Source organism: Leuresthes tenuis, unplaced genomic scaffold, assembly GCF_036924035.1.
Source record: "Leuresthes tenuis unplaced genomic scaffold, fLeuTen1.0.hap1 SCAF_12, whole genome shotgun sequence".
Classification (NCBI taxonomy): Eukaryota; Metazoa; Chordata; class Actinopteri; order Atheriniformes; family Atherinopsidae; genus Leuresthes; species Leuresthes tenuis.
In genome coordinates this window covers 13,043,896-13,063,888 of record NW_027325366.1, presented here as the reverse complement: position 1 = coordinate 13,063,888, position 19,993 = coordinate 13,043,896, and the positions used below count along the sequence as shown (strand labels likewise).

The window sequence follows — 19,993 nt, the reverse complement described above, 5'->3', positions numbered from 1 at the left end:
TGGGAGGCAGGTTCTGGACGTCACGCGGCAGCGGAGCCTCCACTAATGGGTGATAGCACAAACACACTCACACATTTTTCCTGCTCTGTGTAGTGAAGCAACGCTTGCCGACTGTGATTCACGTAGTAAAGTTTTGCATGCTATTTCCGTCCTAGAGCAAAGATATTTCTCTCAGAATATAGGAACTTATGTTCATCAGTAGTGACGTCAGGGGAGTTTGATTGTCCTCCAAAGTTAAGTGGAAACCACGTTTACTGTATGTCTGCATCAGGCCAGGTTGTGAAGGAGAAAATGACAATGCCCATTGCGTGTTGTCACTCCCGATGAGCTCTCCTTCAAACACTCATTTTTGTTATCAGAGTTGTGTCCCATTAACCTGATGGGCTGTGATCTCATGTGTAAATTAGGCATTATTTTAACTTCTACACCAGAGGGTGTTAAGGTTATGTTACAGCCTGACAAAGTTTTCACAGCAGTGCAGTTTGATTCATCGGCACTTACATATGCTTATGAGTGGAAACTTCCCAGCTCTCCTTTTTCACAACAACTAGTGGAAGAAGCAAAAGCGTTAGTTTCACCCCTTTCTGATTTCATGCAACCTGCTGATTTGCACTGCACATCACACATTTCTTTGGGGCCTGACAATGACTATGAGAAGAAGTGAAAAAATATGTGCGCCTACTTTATTGGCTGTGTCGCTCACTCCAGAGCACTTCGATTTTTTTAATGTTTGTGGTACTCGCCCTCACATTTCCTTGGCCAAACGTACACACTGGCAGTGACAAGGTGTGGGAGAGTTTGTTGCTACATGTCAGAAAGAAATGGAGTGGACTGTTTCACCTGCTGATCCAAATTTGATGTTTTCTGAACGATTGTCAGCATACAAAAAAATATTTTTGAGTACAATGCATTGTCAAAGAACTGTGGACTTAATTCCTACCACAGAATCACATTTTGAAGCATGTTTTTTATCTGAAACAGATTTGTCTTCGATACCCATGTTGGCTGAAGTGCCCAATGATCTTTGGGCTAAGAGCAAATATGATGTGGGGTTGATAAAAGGCTGTGAACCAGTAATTGTCACCCCTAAATCAGACTTTTGTCCATGTAAAAAACAATACCCTTTTAAGCCTGAAGCAATTAAAGGGATTAAACCTGTTTTTCAATCTTTTCAGAAAACAAGCGTTATTGTTCCTTTTGAAAATTCACCTGTGCTTACTCCATTGTTTCCTGTTAAAAAGATTAAAGATGCTGGCCAGCCAGATGAATGGCGTTTTGTACAGGACCTCCAAGCGGTGAATGCTGCAGTTCAGCCACATGCTCCTACTGTGCCCAACCCACACACTATTTTGTCTCAAATTACATCAGATGCACAGTTTTTCTCAGTGGTTGACTTGTCGCCAGTGCACCCTGATAGCCCATTTTGGTTTGCTTTTTAGTTTGAAGGGAGATCTTGGACTTTTACCCGGTTATGCCAGGGGTACTGTGAAAGTCCCACTATTTACAATGCTGCCCTCAAAGCTAGTCTGGATTAACTTCAATCAACCACAGGCTCTGCTCTTTTGCAGTATGTGGATGACATCCTTTTATGTAGTCCATCTAAACAACAGTGTGAAAAAGACCAAATGACTCAAATAACTTTTCCTCAAAATTTTTCCTCTAGTGACGCTGACTTAGAGAGGGATGAAGATAATCATGTTTAATTGTTCATGTTTTGATTGTTTATCATTGGACCCTTTATTACTATGATGCCTGCATTTCAAACTCACATTGTGTGCAAATGCAGGCTGATGTTTTACAGATAAAGTTATTATTTTCCTTGTTTCTTTTGGGTTGATTAATATAATGGTATTATTATAATCAAAAGGGAGGAATGTAATGGAAAATAATTCTTATATGCATTGTATTGAGTGTTACTGTGTATAACCTGCAAATGACCGAGCTGCAAGGTACCACCCTGCCCTGTTTTCTTAAATTCCTCTTTACAATGGTGGGCTTGTTATAATGAGATAGGTGCACTTTAGGGGGGACAGGGTTAGGCTGGTATTTACGAGTGTGTCTGGGTAACCTCAACTGATGGTTGGGGAGGAAAGTTAGAAGAACAATCAATTATACCCAAAAACAGATGACGTGATGAGCGGGCAATATAACTGTGTGTTTTTGCTTCAGTGGTCAGAGCAACTCTGTATTCTGTACTGTGTTGTTCTCTCTTGCAAGATATTATTATTAAAGCCTCTTATCTCCTCACAAGAAAATAACTGACTCCCCAAATGCAAGTGTCAGGACAAATGATCAAACTTCTCCAAGCTTCAGTCTGCAGAGAAGTACAAGACAGGGTTGCTCACTTTCTCCCTCACTTTTTGATATTTTCATCAAACCTTTAGCAGCTGCTATCAGACAAGATAGAAATATTAAAGACATCCAACCCCAAAATATTGAGCATAAAATAAGTCTTTATGCTGATGATGTATTACTTTTCCTTCAGAACTCACAGACGTCTCTCACTCACACGATCACACTCATAAATAAATTCTCAGCACTTTCTGACTACTCTATCAATTGGTCTAAGACCACAGTTCTGCCCATTAACTGTAGGGTCCAGAATATACCTGCGATCACTTTACAGTCAGGAAATATTAGATATTTAGGCATAAACATTTCCTCCAGGCTCTCAGAGCTAACAAAGCTAATTTATGTGCAATTATTAAAGACAGTAGAGGACAATCTCTCTCGTTGGAAGTCCTTACCTATATCACTTATGGGGAGAGTTACAACCATTAAAATGATGATACTACCAAAAGTTAACTATTTGTTCTCAATGATCCCCATAAAACCAACCTGCTACTTGGTTTAAGTCACTAGATTCATGCATCTCCAAATTTCTGTGGAAAAACAAACCACCACGTATTAGTTTAAAAACCCTACAGAAGACCAAGGACAGTGGTGGATTAGATTTACCTAATTTTCAGCACTATTCCTTAGCCAATAGGCCCAATAGATGAACATGGATAAATATAGAACAAGCATTGTGTGATAATCTGGAAATCTCTGACCTGCCACTTATTAGTCAAAACGTAAAAAATCACAAATGTTTCAAAAGCATTAACATCAGCACCTCTCTGACAGCCTGGTGGGAATTTCTTAAAATAACAAAGTCTTCACTTGTCCCGTGTAAGCTTACACCCATCTGGAACAATCCTGACATCCTGCAAAACAAAAAAATGCTAAACTTTACTCTATGGAAGATCAAAGGAATCAAACATCTGGAACATATAATCCAAAATGGACATTTTATTTCATTTGATGAGCTCATATCACAACATGAGATAGGCAGCAATAAATTCCTAGAATATCAACAACTTAAGTCTATAATAACAAAGAAATATATCCTCCACCAACCAGACTTACAACTCCCAATTAGGGTAGCAGAATTTCTAAGCATCTGCACCCCAAAACTACTATCAAAAATATATAAATTATTGTCTAAGATAGATGACACAATGTCTCTACCGTCCTCAAAATGGGAGGCAGATTTATCCATCAGTTCTAGTCATAGTTTCTGGCCACAAATATGTTTGAACACCTTCAGAATGACTCAAAATCCTAATTTACAGCTCATACAATACAAAATTCTTCATAGAACACACTATACAGGACAAAGGATGTTCAGGATGGGTCTAACACACTCAAACATCTGCTCACATTGCACAGATAACACACCTGATGATTATGCACACGCTTTGTGGTTTTGTGCGCCTGTCCAGAAGTTCTGGCTTGAAGTCTGTGCGGACCTGTCAACATGGCTAAAGTGTAGCATTCCTGCATGCCCCACACTGTGCATACTGGGTGACTTAGACAACATCAACGTGGAATTTAGCTTAGCACACATGATCCTCACAGTGTTATGTATAGCAAAGAAAACTATTCTCATGAACTGGAAAGCGAAGAACAATCTGTGTATTAACCAGTTTAGAAATCGCTCTGGGTGGTTGGGTGTGTGCTGGGGGGGGGCTGTGTGGCTTCGGGCGTCTGGTGGTCTCTCGGGTCGTGGGGACCGGGTTGGTCATTGCTGGGGGGGACTGTGTGTCGGGCTTGGAGGGCAGTTTTGGGGGCTTGCGGGTGGGGCTGTCTTGCGGTGTGGGGCGGGGTCCCTTAGGGGCCTTGGGGTGGTGGCTGCTGGCTCTGTACCGGGTGACCGGGCCGCTCTGGCGTGGGTGGTGGAGCTGGGCCTGGACCTGGTGGCTTGCCGCTGCCTTGCGCCCGGGGCGGGGCCCTGCCTGTGCCTGGGGGGTCTGGGTTGCCCTGGACATGCCACAGTATGCGTGGGTTGGTGCAGGTCCTGGTGCCGGCCTTGTTGCTCTGGGAACTCCAAGGTGTCCGCAGGTGGTTGTTTTTTTTAGGGTGTTGGGGCGTGCGGTGAGGAGGAGGGGGTCTGTATGGGGGTGTGCTTTTCCCCAGTTGGGGGGGGCCTGGGGGGGCCTGGGTGATGGTGGGTCTCAGGCCCGGGCTGCTGCGACTGGTGTAACCGGGTGATTTGTTTGTTTGTTTGTTTGATTTTTGTTGTTGTTTGTTTGTTTTTGTAGAGGTCCTCCGGGGTGGGGTTGGGTTGAGTGGGGTGGGGCGGGATGGGTTCCTTCTGGGGGTACAGTAGCTCCCGGAATATGGTGACTGCAGGCCCCGAGCCTGGTGGACATCAGGCCCTCCTGCCCTGTGTTGGGTCCCAGGTAGCGGGGATGCCTATTGCAGCCAGTCTCTGGCTGCCCTCTCTGGGGTGGGAGGGACAAGGAGGATGAATTAATTATTCTGCTAGTTTATATATTGTAAACATAAACAATAAACATTTATAAAACTTCCCTTGGCAAAGCAAATCTGTTTGGCATAAAGGTATTCAGACTACAATTCTAGTGCAGCAAGTTCAAGAATGTGTGTGTGTATGGGTGTATGTATGCGAACGTGTGTGAGTTTGTGTGTGTGAGAGTTTAAACAACCTGTTATCCACAGGCAGGTCTTAACTAGTATGGCACGGGTCCAGCCTGTCTCATCTTTTTTGGAAGGTTCAGCGCTCGGCCGTAACCCTTCTGTCTGTTTGGACTCTCACATACATTCGGTTAATCATAGAAAAACGAGAACAAAACTTTTTAGCCCCTTAAATTCATAAAACAGACATGGTGCAGTTATTTCCATTCTAGAAAATAAGAGTAATCACCACCATTCCTATAAATTCTGGATATTCTAACAATCTGAATCTTTTTTAAATGTTCGATGAAGCCCTTTGCTGTTCTGTTTAGAGACTCAGCTGATCATAAACCAAGTTTTGCTCTTGAACCAAGCTTCTAAACTCTTCACCTTTTTCATTTCTCAGTTAGTATTCACTTTAAAACTGATTAAAAGAAAAATTAAATGAATGCCTATCAACAAATGTGGGATCTAAACTCTAGTGCTTCCTCTAAAATAATTTCCTTTCTCAATTCAGAAATGTGTGTGTGTAAGTCACAACACCCGTGACACCAAAACGGCTTTCTTTTCTCTCTTTTCTCTACACTCTGCACTGTGAGCACACACAACAAATCAGAAAGGCTTTTTTCTCCCTTTTCTACATTATGGACTGTGGGGACACAAAACCGCTCTCTCTTTTTTTTTTTTGATTGTGTGCCAGGGCGTTGTCTCACGTATTAGATTATGCTTAAGATACGAATGGGTTTATCAGTCACATCAGAATCCATACATACTGATCCTCCCGTAATAAAATGGTCGGATCTTATCAAACACACTTTGTTTCTTGTGAAAAGTCAGCCAAACAGCGTATACACGTCAAGACACTGAATCAAGTTTGCCACAAGAACTCATAAGTTTGGCAGTATTGCTCTGCCGTCAGCAATCATACACCCATTTTATTTTCATGAGACATGTGCAGGCACCTGTTCATCTACTGTTCTATCACTATGAATTAGTTTATCTATTATCAATAAGGATACTTCTACAACTACTATCAAAGTATGTCCGGACTTCTTATGTTGTCAGTTGCTATATATGAATAAGTGGGTTGCTACTGAAAAGCATTAAGCATGTCACACAGCCCAAACATATAACATTTCAGGACACACCACACAGTTAACAACCACAGTGAAGCATGTCAAAGCCCAAACATGTAACATTCAACAGGACACTTACACAACACATTCAAATCAAACAGTCAGACAACATACAAGAACCTATACCCCAGCTGGCATTGCTCCCTGCCTATTTTCCTACAACTCACTATGTGTGCGCACACCTTTATTCACAAACTCTTCAACTTATACTCTTTTACCGAAGCTGCTACAGCTCGATTGGCCAAATACCCTTAGATCCTATTTCGGTGAATTTGACATCTGCCTTGCATGTAACAGATTAGCGGTTTAGCAGTTTAAATTTAGTTTGAGTGAAGGAATTCATTTTATAGCAAAATCCAAAATCGTGAAGAACTCATGGAAGTAAGCTTATTCTCGGATTCCTGAATCTTTAGATTTGCTCTTTCTTTTACTGCAAAGTACAACGGTGGGCAGCACTAATGAGTTGTTTCTATTTTTGGCAGGCTTTACCTTTGCGGATGAAGCCCTTTCTGTCTGTGCAAAAGAAATCTTGTTACTGTGCAGAGTGACTTCTCTGAGTAGAGTCGCCTTACTTGTTGCGACTGTGCCGATGTTCGAAGCTGGAGTGCAAAGTTGTTGCTTGAATGGTGCTCGCTGAAGCGTGCGGTAGTGTAAAGTTATACCATTTAAAAGGGCTGAAGAGTGCTCAGTGCAGCGGGTGGGCGGAGGTGCAAAGTGACACTATGGCCATAAAAAGAACACCGCTACAAGTGCGCATTGTGCCAGGAAGGGCCCTCGAACGTGAACCAGTGGACAGTTATCGCTTCTCGGCCTTTTGGCTAAGATCAAGTGTAGTATCTGTACTTATCAGTTTAATGTCTGATGTGTCCTCTTTGCAAGGACTACATATTAAATGGATTTGTATCAATAGGAGTTGAAAAAGGAGCTTGCTCCGTTCACTCCAAGCATCGACCCGGTACTGCAGTGCCGCTGGGAACGGTGCGCTCTCCTCTGCTCTTGTGAAAAAGCAAACAGCGGTGCAGGATGGAAGTTTCTTTTAATCTGCTGAGAAAAGAGAGTGAATGCGAAGCAGACTTTAACACGGCTCTGGCAGCGAGCCGTGTGCGGGCTAACCAGGAGAATTGCTTGAAAGAAATGCGACACCGAATGAGCAGTCAGAACAAAGCCTCAATACGGTGTTCCTGTGGTGTTTTTATAAAAAAAAAGGTGTGAATGCCCCATAGAAAACTAAAAGGTGGAGCGGAAGTGTTCGGCTGCAAGAAGGTGTGAATGTCCGACTATATTTGGTGAAAAGCAGGTGAAGCAAGGTCTGAATGCCCAACCTTACATCATCAAAAGCGAGATCAGAGGTTTTTGGCTGCAAGAAGGCCATAGTTTGCCAAAAGCGGGTAAGGTGCGAATGACCGACTAAATATCAACAAAAGTGGGGGCGGAGGTCTCCGGATGCAAGTGGGTGTGAATATCCCACCATACAAGTATGGTGGAGAGGAAGCTGTGAATGGCCGACCATAGTTTGCAAAAAGCGGGTGAGAAAAGGTGCGAATGTCCAACCATACATGATCAAAACAGGGAGCGGAGGTGTTTGGCTGCGACAAGGTGTGAATGTCCACCCATAATTAATGAAAAGCGGGCAACAAGTAGGTTCGAATGCCCAACCATACATCATCAAAAGCAGGAGTGGATATGTTCGGCTACAAGAAGGTTTGAATGTCCGAGCATAGTTTGTAAAAAGCGGGTAAGAAAAGGTGCGAATGCCCGACAAAGTATGATCAAAAGAGGGAGTGGAGGTTTTCGGCTACAAGAAGGTTTGAATGTACGACCATAGTTTGTAAAAAGCGGGTAAGAAAAGGTTCGAATGCCCGAATATATACCATCAAAAGCGGAAGCGGAGGTGTTCGGCTGAAAGACGGTGTGAATGTCCGACCATAGTTGGTAAAAAGCGGGTAAGAAAAGGTTCGAATGCCCGAATATATACCATCAAAAGCGGAAGCGGAGGTGTTCGGCTGCAAGAAGGTGTGAACGTCCGACCAAAGTTTGTAAAAAGCAGTTAAGAAAAGGTTCGCATATCCAACCAAATATAATCAAAAGTGGGAGGAGAGCTGTTCGACTGCAAGTAGGTGTGAATGTCCACCCATAATTCCTGAAAAATGGGTAAGAAAAGGTGCGAATATCCAACCATACATCATCAAAAGAAGAAATGGATGTGTTCTGCTACAAGAAGGTTTGAATGTCCGAACATAGTTTGTAAAAAGTGGGTAAGAAAAAGTTCGAATGCCCGAACATACACCATCAAAAGAGGGAGCGGAGGTGTTCCGCTGTAAGACGGTGTGAATGTCCGAGCATAATTGGTAAAAAGCGGGTAAGAAAAGGTTAAAATACCCGACTCTACACAATCAATAGCGGGAGCGGAGTTGTTCGGCTAAAAGAAGGTGTGAAAGTCCGACCATGGTTTGTAAAAAGCGGGTAAGAAAAGGTTCGAATGCCAAAATATACACCATCAAAAGCGGAATACGAGGTGTTCGGCTGCAAGTAGGTGTGAATGTCAGATCATAATTTGCAAAAAGCTGATGAGAAAGGTGTGAATGACCGACAATAATTGCTGAAAAATGTGTTAGAAAAGGTAAGAATGCCGGACCATTCATCATCAAAAGCGGGAGAAGAGGTGTTCCGCTGTAAGATGGTGTGAATGTCCGACCATAGTTGGTAAAAAGCGGGTAAGAAAAGGTTCGAATGCCCGAATATATACCATCAAAAGCGGAAGCGGAGGTGTTCGGCTGCAAGAAGGTGTCAACGTCCGACCAAAATTTGTAAAAAGCAGGTAAAAAAAGGTGCGAATGCCCGAACATACACCATCAAAAGAGGGAGCGGAGGTGTTCCGCTTTAAGATGGTGTGAATGTCCGACCATAGTTGGTAAAAAGCGGGTAAGAAAAGGTTCGAATGCCCGAATATATACCATCAAAAGCGGAAGCGGAGGTATTCAGCTGCAAGAAGGTGTGAACGCCCGACCAAAGTTTGTAAAAAGCAGTTAAGAAAAGGTTCGAATATCCAACCAAACATAATCAAAAGTGGGAGCAGAGCTGTTCGACTGCAAGTAGGTTTGAATGTCCACCCATAATTCCTGAAAAATGGGTAAGAAAAGGTGCGAATGCCCAACCATACATCATCAAAAGAAGAACTGGTAGTGTTCTGCTACAAGAAGGTTTGAATGTCCGACCATAGTTTGTAAAAAGTGGGTAAGAAAAAGTTTGAATGCCCGAACATACACCATCAAAAGAGGGAGCGGAGGTGTTCCGCTGTAAGACGGTGTGAATGTCCGACCATAATTGGTAAAAAGCGGGTAAGAAAAGGTTAAAATACCCGACTGTACACAATCAATAGCGGGAGCGGAGTTGTTCGGCTACAAGAAGGTGTGAAAGTCCGACCATGGTTTGTAAAACGCGGGTAAGACAAGGTGCGAATGCCCGACAATGTATGATCAAAAGAGGGAGCGGAGGTTTTCGGCTGGAAAGTCTGAATTTCCAACCATAATTTGTAAACACTGTTGAAGAAAAGCCTCGAAAGCCCGACTATACACCATCAAAAGCGGGAGCAGAGGTGTTCAGCTGCAAGAAGGTCTGAATGTCCATCAATAATTACTGAAAAATGGGTAAGAAAAGGTTCGAATGCCAGAACATACACCATCAAAAGAGGGAGCGGAGGTGTTCCGCTGTAAGAAGGTGTGAATGTCCGACCATAGTTTGTAAAAAGCGGGTAAGAAAAGGTTAAAATACCCGACTCTACACAATCAATAGCGAGAGCGGAGTTGTTCGGCTAAAAGAAGGTGTGAAAGTCCGACCATGGTTTGTAAAAAGCGGGTAAGAAAAGGTTCGAATGCCAAAATATACACCATCAAAAGCGGAAGCCGAGGTGTTCGGCTGCAAGTAGGTGTGAATGTCAGATCATAATTTGCAAAAAGCTGATGAGAAAGGTGTGAATGACCGACAATAATTGCTGAAAAATGTGTTAGAAAAGGTAAGAATGCCGGACCATTCATCATCAAAAGCGGGAGAAGAGGTGTTCGGCTGCAAGAAGCTGTGAATGTCCAGCCATAATTACTGAAAAACGGGTAAGAAAAGGTAGTATTGCCAGACCATAAATGATCAAAACAGGGAGCGGAGGTGTTCCGCTGTAAGAAGGTGTGAATGTCCGACCATAATTGGTAAAAAGCGGGTAAGAAAAGGTTAAAATACCCGACTGTACACAATCAATAGCGGTAGCGGAGTTGTTTGGCTACTAAAAGGTGTGAAAGTCCGACCATGGTTTGTAAAAAGCGGATAAGAAAAGGTGTGAATGCCGGACAATGTATGATCAAAAGAGGAAACGGAGGTTTTCGGCTGCAAGAAGGTCTAAATGTCCAACCGTAATTTGTAAAAACCGGGGAAGAAAAGGCTCGGAAGCCCGACTATACACCATCAAAAGCGGGTGCAGAGGGTTTCAGCTGCAAGAAGGTCTGAATGTCCATCAATAATTGCTAGAAAACATGAAAAAAAAATTTCGAATATCCAACCGCACATGATCATAAGTGGGAGAGGAGGTGTTCAGCTGCAACAAGGTGTGAATGTCCACCCATAATTTCTCAAACATGGGTAAAAAAAAAGGTGCGAATGCCCAACATACATCATCAAAAGCAGGACTGGATGTGTTCGGCTACAAGAAGGTTTGAATGTCCGAACATAGTTTGTAAAAAGCGGGTAAGAAAAGGTTCGAATGCCTGAACATACACCATCAAAAGAGGGAGCGGAGGTGTTCCGCCATAAGAAGGTGTGAATGTCCGACCATAGTTGGTAAAAAGCGGGTAAGAAAAGGTTAAAATACCCGACTGTACACAATCAATAGCGGGAGCGAATGTGTTCGGCTACAAGAAGGTGTGAAAGTCCGACCATGTATTGTAAATAGCGGGTAAGAAAAGGTGCGAATGCCCGACAATGTATGATCAAAAGAGGGAGCGGAGGTTTTCGGCTAAAAGAAGGTCTGAATGTCCAACCATAATTTGTAAAAACCGGGGAAGAAAAGGCTCGAAAGCCCGACTATACACCATCAAAAGCGGGTGCAGAGGGGTTCAGCTGCAAGAAGGTCTGAATGTCCATCAATAATTGCTAGAAAACATGAAAGAAAATTTTCGAATATCAAACCGCACATGATCATAAGTGGGAGAGTAGGTGTTCAGCTGCAAGAAGGTGTGAATGTCCACCCATAATTCCTCAAAAATGGGTAAAAAAAATGGTGCGAATGCCCAACCATACATCATCAAAAGCAGGAGTGGATGTGTTCGGCTACAAGAAGGTTTGAATGTCCGAGCATAGTTTGTAAAAAGCGGGTAAGAAAAGGTTCGAATGCCCGAACATACACCATCAAAAGAGGGAGCGGAGGTGTTCCGCCATAAGAAGGTGTGAATGTCTGACCGTAGTTGGTAAAAAGCGGGTAAGAAAAGGTTAAAATACCCGACTGTACACAATCAATAGCGGGAAGGGATGTGTTCGGCTACAAGAAGGTGTGAAAGTCCGACCATGTTTTGTAAAAAGCGGTTAAGAAAAGGTGCGAATGCCCAACAATGTATGATCAAAAGAGGGAGCGGAGGTTTTCGGCTGCAAGAAGGTCTGAATGTCCAACCATAATTTGTAAAAACCGGGGAAGAAAAGGCTCGAAAGCCCGACTATACACCATCAAAAGCGGGAGCAGAGGTGTTCAGCTGCAAGAAGGTCTCAATGTCCATCAATAATTGCTAAAAAACATGAAAGAAAATTTTCGAATATCAAACCGCACATGATCATATGCGAGAGAGGAGGTGTTCAGCTGCAAGAAGGTGTGAATGTCCACCCATAATTCCTGAAAAATGGGTAAAAAAAGGTACGAATGCCCAACCATACATCATCAAAAGCCGGTGTGAATGTCAGATCATAATTTGCAAAAACCTGATGAGAAATGGTGAGAATGCTCGTGGAACTCGTGGAAATAAGTTTATTCTTTGATTCCTAAAGGTTTAATGTTGTTCTTTGGTATACTGCAAAGTAATACTTTCTATTTTGTTGAAACCGATTCAGACATGGATGAATATGAAGGACAAAGCAGTTTTAACTTGGTTTGAGTGAAGGAATTCATTTTATATCAAAATCCGAAATTGTGTAGAACTCGTCAATCGACGCTTATTCTCGGATTCCTGAAAAGGTTTAGAGTTGTTCTTTCCTATCCTGCAAAGTACAACGTTCTTTTTTTGTTTAAAGCTATTTAGACATGGATAAATATGAAGGACAAAGCAGTTCCTTCTGTGGGTACAGTAGCTCCCGGAATATGGTGACTGCAGGCCCTGAGCCTGGTGGACATAAGGCCCTCCTGCCCTGTGTTGGGTCCCAGGTTGCGGGGATGCCTATTGCAGCCAGTCTCTGGCTGCCCTCTCCGGGGTGGGAGGGACCAGGCGGATGAATTAATTATTCTGCTAGTTTATATATTTTAAACATAAACAATAAACATTTATAAAACTTCCCTTGGCAAGGCAAATCTGTTTGGCATAAAAGGTATGCAGACTACAATTCTGCTGCCATAATGCACAACTCTGGATTTTGATATAAAATGAATTCCTTCACTCAAACCAAGTTAAAACTGCTTTGTCCTTCATATTTATCCATGTCATAATAGCTTTAAAGAAAAAAAGAACGTTGTACTTTGCAGGATAGGAAATAACAACACTAAACCTTTAGGAATCCGAGTATAATCTTATTTTCACGAGTTCTACACAATTTCGGATTTTGATATAAAATGAATTCCTTCACTCAAACCAAGTTAAAACTGCTTTGTCCTTCATATTTATCCATGTCTAAATAGCTTTAAACAAAAAAAGAACGTTGTACTTTGCAGGATAGGAAAGAACAACTCTAAACCTTTTCAGGAATCCGAGAATATGCGTCGATTGACGAGTTCTACACAATTTCGGATTTTGATATAAAATGAATTCCTTCACTCAAACCAAGTTAAAACTGCTTTGTCCTTCATATTTATCCATGTCTGAATAGGTTTCAACAAAAAAGAAAGTATTACTTTGCAGTATACCAAAGAACAACACTAAACCTTTAGGAATCCGAGAATAAGCTTCTTGTCACCAGTTCTACACAATTTCGGATTTTGATATAAAATGAATTCCTTCACTCAAACCAAGTTAAAACTGCTTTGTCCTTCATATTTACCCATGTCTAAATAGCTTTAAACAAAAAAGAACGTAGTACTTTGCAGGATAGGAAAGAACAACACTAATTTTTTTCATGAATCCGATAATAAGCTTCTTTTCACGAGTTCTACACAATTCCGGATTTTGATATAAAATGAATTCCTTCACTCAAACCAAGTTAAAACTGCTTTGTCCTTAATATTTATCCATGTCTGAATAGGTTTCAACAAAAAAGAAAGTATTACTTTGCAGTATACCAAAGAACAACACTAAACCTTTAGTAATCCGAGAATAAGCTTCTTTTCACCAGTTCTACACAATTTAGGATTTTGATATAAAAAGAATTCCTTCACTCAAACCAAGTTAAAACTGCTTTGTCCTTCATATTTATCCATGTCTGAATAGGTTTCAACAAAATAGAAAGTATTACTTTGCAGTATACCAAAGAACAACACTAAACCTTTAGGAATCCGAGAATAAACTTATTTCCACGAGTTCTACACAATTTCGGATTTTGATATAAAATGAATTCCTTCACTCAAACCAAGTTAAAACTGCTTTGTCATATTTTTCAGCAAGTATGGTCGGACATTCACTCCTACTCACAGCTGAACACCTCCGCTCCCGCATTTGATGGTGTATAGTCGGGCATTCTCACCATTTCTCATCAGGTTTTTAAATTATGATCTGACATTCACACCTGCTTTTGATGTTGTATGGTTGGGCATTCGCACCTTTTTTATCCATTTTTCAGGAATTATGGGTGGACATTCACACCTTGCAGCTGAACACCTCCTCTCCCGCATATGATTGTGTGCGGTTTGATATTCAAAAAATTTTCTTTCATGTTTTCTAGCAATTATTGATGGACATTGAGACCTTCTTGCAGCTGAACACCTCTGCTCCCGCTTTTGATGGTGTATAGTCGGGCTTTCGAGCCTTTTCTTCCCCGGTTTTTACAAATTATGGTTGGACATTTAGACCTTCTTGCAGCTGAAAACCTCCGTTCCCTCTTTTGATCATACATTGTCCGGCATTCGCACCTTTTCTTACCCGCTTTTTACAAACCATGGTCGGACTTTCACACCTTCTTTTAGCCGAACAACTCCGCTCCCGCTATTGATTGTGTAGAGTCGGGTATTTTAACCTTTTCTTACCCGCTTTTTACCAACTATGGTCGGACATTCACACCTTCTTGCAGCGAAACACCTCCGCTCCCTCTTTTGATTGTGTATGTTCGGGCATTCGAACCTTTTCTTACCCGCCTTTTACAAACTATGGTCGGACATTCAAACCTTCTTGTGGCCGAACACTTCCACATCTGCTTTTGATGATGTATAGTTGGGCATTCACACCTTTTCTTACCCATTTTTCAGTAATTATTGGTGGACATTCAGACCTTCTTGCAGCTGAACACCTCCGCTCCCGCTTTTGATGGTGTATAGTCGGGCTTTCGAGGCTTTTCTTCAACGGTGTTTACAAATTATGGTTGGAAATTCAGACCTTGCAGCCGAACAACTCCGCTCCCTCTTTTGATCATACATTGTCGGGTATTCGCACCTTGTCTTACCCGCGTTTTACAAACCATGGTCGGACTTTCACACCTTCTTGTAGCCGAACAACTCCGCTCCCGCTATTGATTGTGTACAGTCGGGTTTTTTAACCTTTTCTTACCCGCTTTTTACCAACTATGGTCGGACATTCGCAGCATCTTACAGCGGAACACCTCCGCTCCCTCTTTTGATGGTGTATGTTCGGGCATTCGAAGTTTTTCTTACCCACTTTTTACAAACTATGGTCGGACATTCAAACCTTCTTGTAGCAGAACACATCCACTTCTTCTTTTGATGATGTATGGTTGGGCATTCGCACCTTTTCTTACCCATTTTTCAGGAATTATTGGTGGACATTCACACCTACTTGCAGTCGAACAGCTCTGCTCCAACTTTTGATTATGTTTGGTTGGATATTCGAACCTTTTCTTAACTGCTTTTTACAAACTTTGGTCGGATGTTCACACCTTCTTGCAGCCGAACACCTCCGCTTCCTCTTTTGATGGTATATATTTGGACATTCGAACCTTTTCTTACCCGCTTTTTACCAACTATGGTCAGACATTCACACCGTCTTTCAGCGTAACACCTCCACTCCCTCTTTTGATGGTGTATGTTCGGGCATTCGCACCTTTTCTTACCCGCTTTTTACAAACTATGGTCGGACATTCAAACCTTCTTGTAGCCGAAAACCTCCACTCCCTCTTTTGATCATACTTTGTCGGGCATTCGCACCTTTTCTTACCCGCTTTTTACAAACTATGCTTAGACATTCAAACCTTCTTGTAGCCAAACACATCCACTCCTGCTTTTGTTGATGTATGGTTGGACATTCGAACCTACTTGTTGCCCGCTTTTCATTAATTATGGGTGGACATTCACACCTTGTCGCAGCCAAACACCTCCGCTCCCTGTTTTGATCATGTATGGTTGGACATTCGCACCTTTTCTCACCCGCTTTTTGCAAACTATGGTCGGTCATTCACAGCTTCCTCTCCACCATACTTGTATGGTGGGATATTCACACCCACTTGCATCCGAAGATCTCCGCCCCCACTTTTGTTGATATTTAGTCGGTCATTCACACCTTACCCGTTTTCTTGCCGCCAAACACCTCTGATCTCACTTTTGATGATGTAAGATTGGGCATTCAGACCTTGCTTTTCCTGCTTTTCACCAACTATAGATGGACATTCACACCTTCTTGCAGCCGAACACTTCCGCTCCACCTTTTAGGTTTCTATCACACCTTTTTTTTCACCGCATTTTATAGATTATGGTCGGAAATTCTCAACCACTCATCCGAAGACCTCTCCTCCCGCTTTTGTTAATATATTTGAACTTTAATCAGACATTCACACCTACTTGCAGCCGAACACCACCTCTCTAGCTTTTGATGATGTATGGTCCGGCATTCTTACCGTTTCTAACACATTTTTCAGCAATTATGGTAGGACATTCACACCTTCTTGCAGCTGAACACCTCCTCTCCCACTTATGATCATGTGCGGATTGATTTTCGAAAATTTTCTTTCATGTTTTCTAGCAATTAATGATGGACATTTAGACCTTCTTGCAGCTGAACACCTCTGCTCCCGCTTTTGATCATACATTGTCAGGCATTCGCACCTTGTCTTACCCGCTTTTTACAAACTTTAGTCAAACATTCACACCTTTTTGCAGCCGAACACAGTTTTTTGCAGCCGAATTTCGGCATTCGAACCTTTTCATACCCACTTTTTACCAAATATGGTCGGACATTCACACAGTCTTACAGCGGAACACCTCCGCTCCCTCTTTTGATGGTGTATGTTCGGGCATTCGAACCTTTTCTTACCCGCTTGTTACAAACTATGCTCAGACATACAAACCTTCTTGTAGCCGAACACATCCACTCCTGCTTTTGATGATGTATGGTTGGGCATTCGAACCTACTTGTTGCCCGATTTTCATTAATTATGGGTGGACATTCACACCTTGTCGCACCCAAACACCTCCGCTCCCTGTTTTGATCATGTATGGTTGGACATTCGCACCTTTTCTCACCCGCTTTTTGCAAACTATGGTCGGCCATTCACAGCTTCCTCTCCACCATACTTGTATGGTGGGATATTCACACCCACTTGCATCCGAAGACCTCCGCCCTCACTTTTGTTGATATTTAGTCGGTCATTCGCACCTTACCCGCTTTTGGCAAACTATGGCCTTCTTGCAGCCAAAAACCTCTGATCTCGCTTTTGATGATGTAAGGTTGGGCATTCAGACCTTGCTTCACCTGCTTTTCACCAAATATAGTCGGACATTCACACCTTCTTGCAGCCGAACACTTCTGCTCCACCTTTTAGTTTTCTCTGGGGCATTCACACCTTTTTTTTCAACGCATTTTATAAAAACACCACAGGAACACCGTATTGAGGCTTTGTTCTGACCGCTCATTCGGTTCGCGTTTCTTTCAAGCAATTCTCCTGGTTAGCCCGCACTCGGCTCGCTCCCAGAGCCGTGTTAAAGTCTACTTCGCATTCACTCTCTTTTCTCAGCAGACTAAAAGAAACTTCCATCCTGCACCGCTGTTTGCTTTTCCACAAGAGCAGAGGAGAGCACACCGTTCCCAGCGGTACTGCAGTACAGGGTCGATGCTTGGAGTGAATGGAGCAAGCTCCTTTTTCATCTCCTATTGATAAAAATCCATTTAATATGTAGTCCTCGCATAGAGGACATATCAGACATTAAACTGATAAGAACAGATACTACACTTGATCTTAGCCAAAAGGCCGAGAAGCGATAACTGTCCACTGGTTCACGTCCGAGGGCCCTTCCTGGCACAATGGGCACTTGTAGCAGTGTTCTTTTTATGGCCATAGTGTCACTTTGCACCTCCGCCCACCCGCTGCACTGAGCACTCTTCAGCCCTTTTAAATGGTATAACTTTACACTACCGCATGCTCCAGCGAGCACCATTCAAGCAACAACTTTGCACTCCAGCTTCGAACATCGGCACAGTCGCAACAAGTAAGGCGACTCTACTCAGAGAAGTCACTCTGCACAGTAACAAGATTTCTTTTGCACAGACAGAAAGGGCTTCATCCGCAAAGGTAAAGCCTGCCAAAAATAGAAACAACTCATTAGTGCTGCTCAACGTTGTACTTTGCAGTAAAAGAAAGAGCAAATCTAAAGTTTAAGGAATCCGAGAATAAGCTTACTTTCTTCTTTCTTCTTCATGATTTTGGATTTTGCTATAAAATGAATTCCTTCACTCAAACTAAATTAAAACTGCTAAACCGCTAACCTGTTAAATGCAAGGCAGATGTCAAATTCACCGAAATAGGATCTAAGGGTATTTGGCCAATCGAGCTGTAGCAGCTTCGGTAAAAGAGTATAAGTTGAAGAGTTTGTGAATAAAGGTGTGCGCACACATAGTGAGTTGTAGGAAAATAGGCAGGGAGCAATGCCGGCTGGGGTATATGTTCTTGTATGTTGTCTGACTGTTTGATTTGAATGTGTTGTGTAAGTGTCCTGTTGAATGTTACATGTTTGGGCTTTGACACGCTTCACTGTGGTTGTTAACTGTGTGGTGTGTCCTGAAATGTTATATGTTTGGGCTGTGTGACATGCTTAATGCTTTTCAGTAGCAACCCACTTATTCATATATAGCAACTGACAACATAAGAAGTCCGGACATCTTTGATAGTAGTTGTAGAAGTATCCTTATTGATAATAGATAAACTAATTCATAGTGATAGAACAGTAGATGAACAGGTGCCTGCACATGTCTCATGAAAATAAAATGGGTGTATGATTGCTGACGGCAGAGCAATACTGCCAAACTTATGAGTTCTTGTGGCAAACTTGATTCAGTGTCTTGACGTGTATACGCTGTTTCGCTGACTTGTCACAAGAAACAAAGTGTGTTTGATAAGATCCGACCATTTTATTACGGGAGGATCAGTATGTATGGATTCTGATGTGACTGATAAACCCATTCGTATCTTAAGCATAATCTAATACGTGAGACAACGCCCTGGCACACAATCAAAAAAAAAAAAAAGAGAGAGCGGTTTTGTGTCCCCACAGTCCATAATGTAGAAAAGAGAGAAAAAAGCCTTTCTGATTTGGTGTGTGTGCTCACAGTGCAGAGTGTAGAGAAAAGAGAGAAAAGAAAGCCGTTTTGGTGTCACGGGAGACAGAACAGCAAAGGGCTTCATTGAACATTTAAAAAAGATTCAGATTGTTAGAATATCCAGAATTTATAGAAATGGTGGTGATTACTCTTATTTTCTAGAATGGAAATAACTGCACCATGTCTGTTTTATGAATTTAAGGGGCTAAAAAGTTTTGTTCTCGTTTTTCTATGATTAACCGAATGTATGTGAGAGTCCAAACAGACAGAAGGGTTACGGCCGAGCGCTGGACCTTCCAAAAAAGATGAGACAGGCTGGACCCGTGCCATACTAGTTAAGACCTGCCTGTGGATAACAGGTTCTTTAAACTCTCACAAACTCACACACGTTCGCACACATACACCCATACACACACACATTCTTGAACTTGCTGCAAGATTAAACCTTTGCATTAACTGACTCCAGCAACTCTGAGTCTCATTGAGAGACTTTTCTCAACAATTGGGTCCTCAAACCAGATCTCAACGTTTTTTCCGCTGTCCAGGGTCGGAGCTGAAACCGTGCACGGGGGAGTCAAGTACTCCTAATGAAAGACCCCCTGCTGAATTGCGGTAATTAGGGGCCAGTGTCCACTGAAAGGGGGAAACAGGGACGAGATCGTACTTTTGAATCAATGGCCAGAAGCCATTGGCAGTGCAGGCATCAACAATAATGGTGTTATTTCACCCATTAACACTTAAGGTACCTCATGCAGTGGCTGTGATATGGTTACTTAACAAAATATCTTTACCAGACATCTCTCCTACATAACAGTTCTTCTTTCACAGCCACACCTTGTTGTCGAGAGATGTGCTACACTTAATCCATCCACACTGCTACCTACCCCACAGATGGAAAGCCTCATGATTGCATGTCAGAAATAACCATCAGTGTTTTACCCAGGCCAGACTTAACTGATATACGTTATGAAAATGCAGAAATAACTATATTTATTCAACAGGTCAAGCAAAAAACCCTGATGGCACAAATGC

General features: G+C 42.4%; 2 non-coding genes across 2 annotated transcripts; one reads left to right on the top strand and one right to left on the bottom strand.

Moving 5' to 3' along the window:
* The first annotated feature begins 6,890 nt into the window (after positions 1–6,890).
* On the top strand, positions 6,891–7,081 carry LOC140320526 (U2 spliceosomal RNA). Its single transcript, XR_011918364.1, has one exon. It is a non-coding gene; the product is annotated as a U2 spliceosomal RNA (small nuclear RNA).
* Positions 7,082–17,436: 10,355 nt separating this feature from the next.
* LOC140320355 (U2 spliceosomal RNA) lies at positions 17,437–17,627 on the bottom strand. The gene has a single exon (XR_011918212.1). It is a non-coding gene; the product is annotated as a U2 spliceosomal RNA (small nuclear RNA).
* Positions 17,628–19,993: the final 2,366 nt, after the last annotated feature.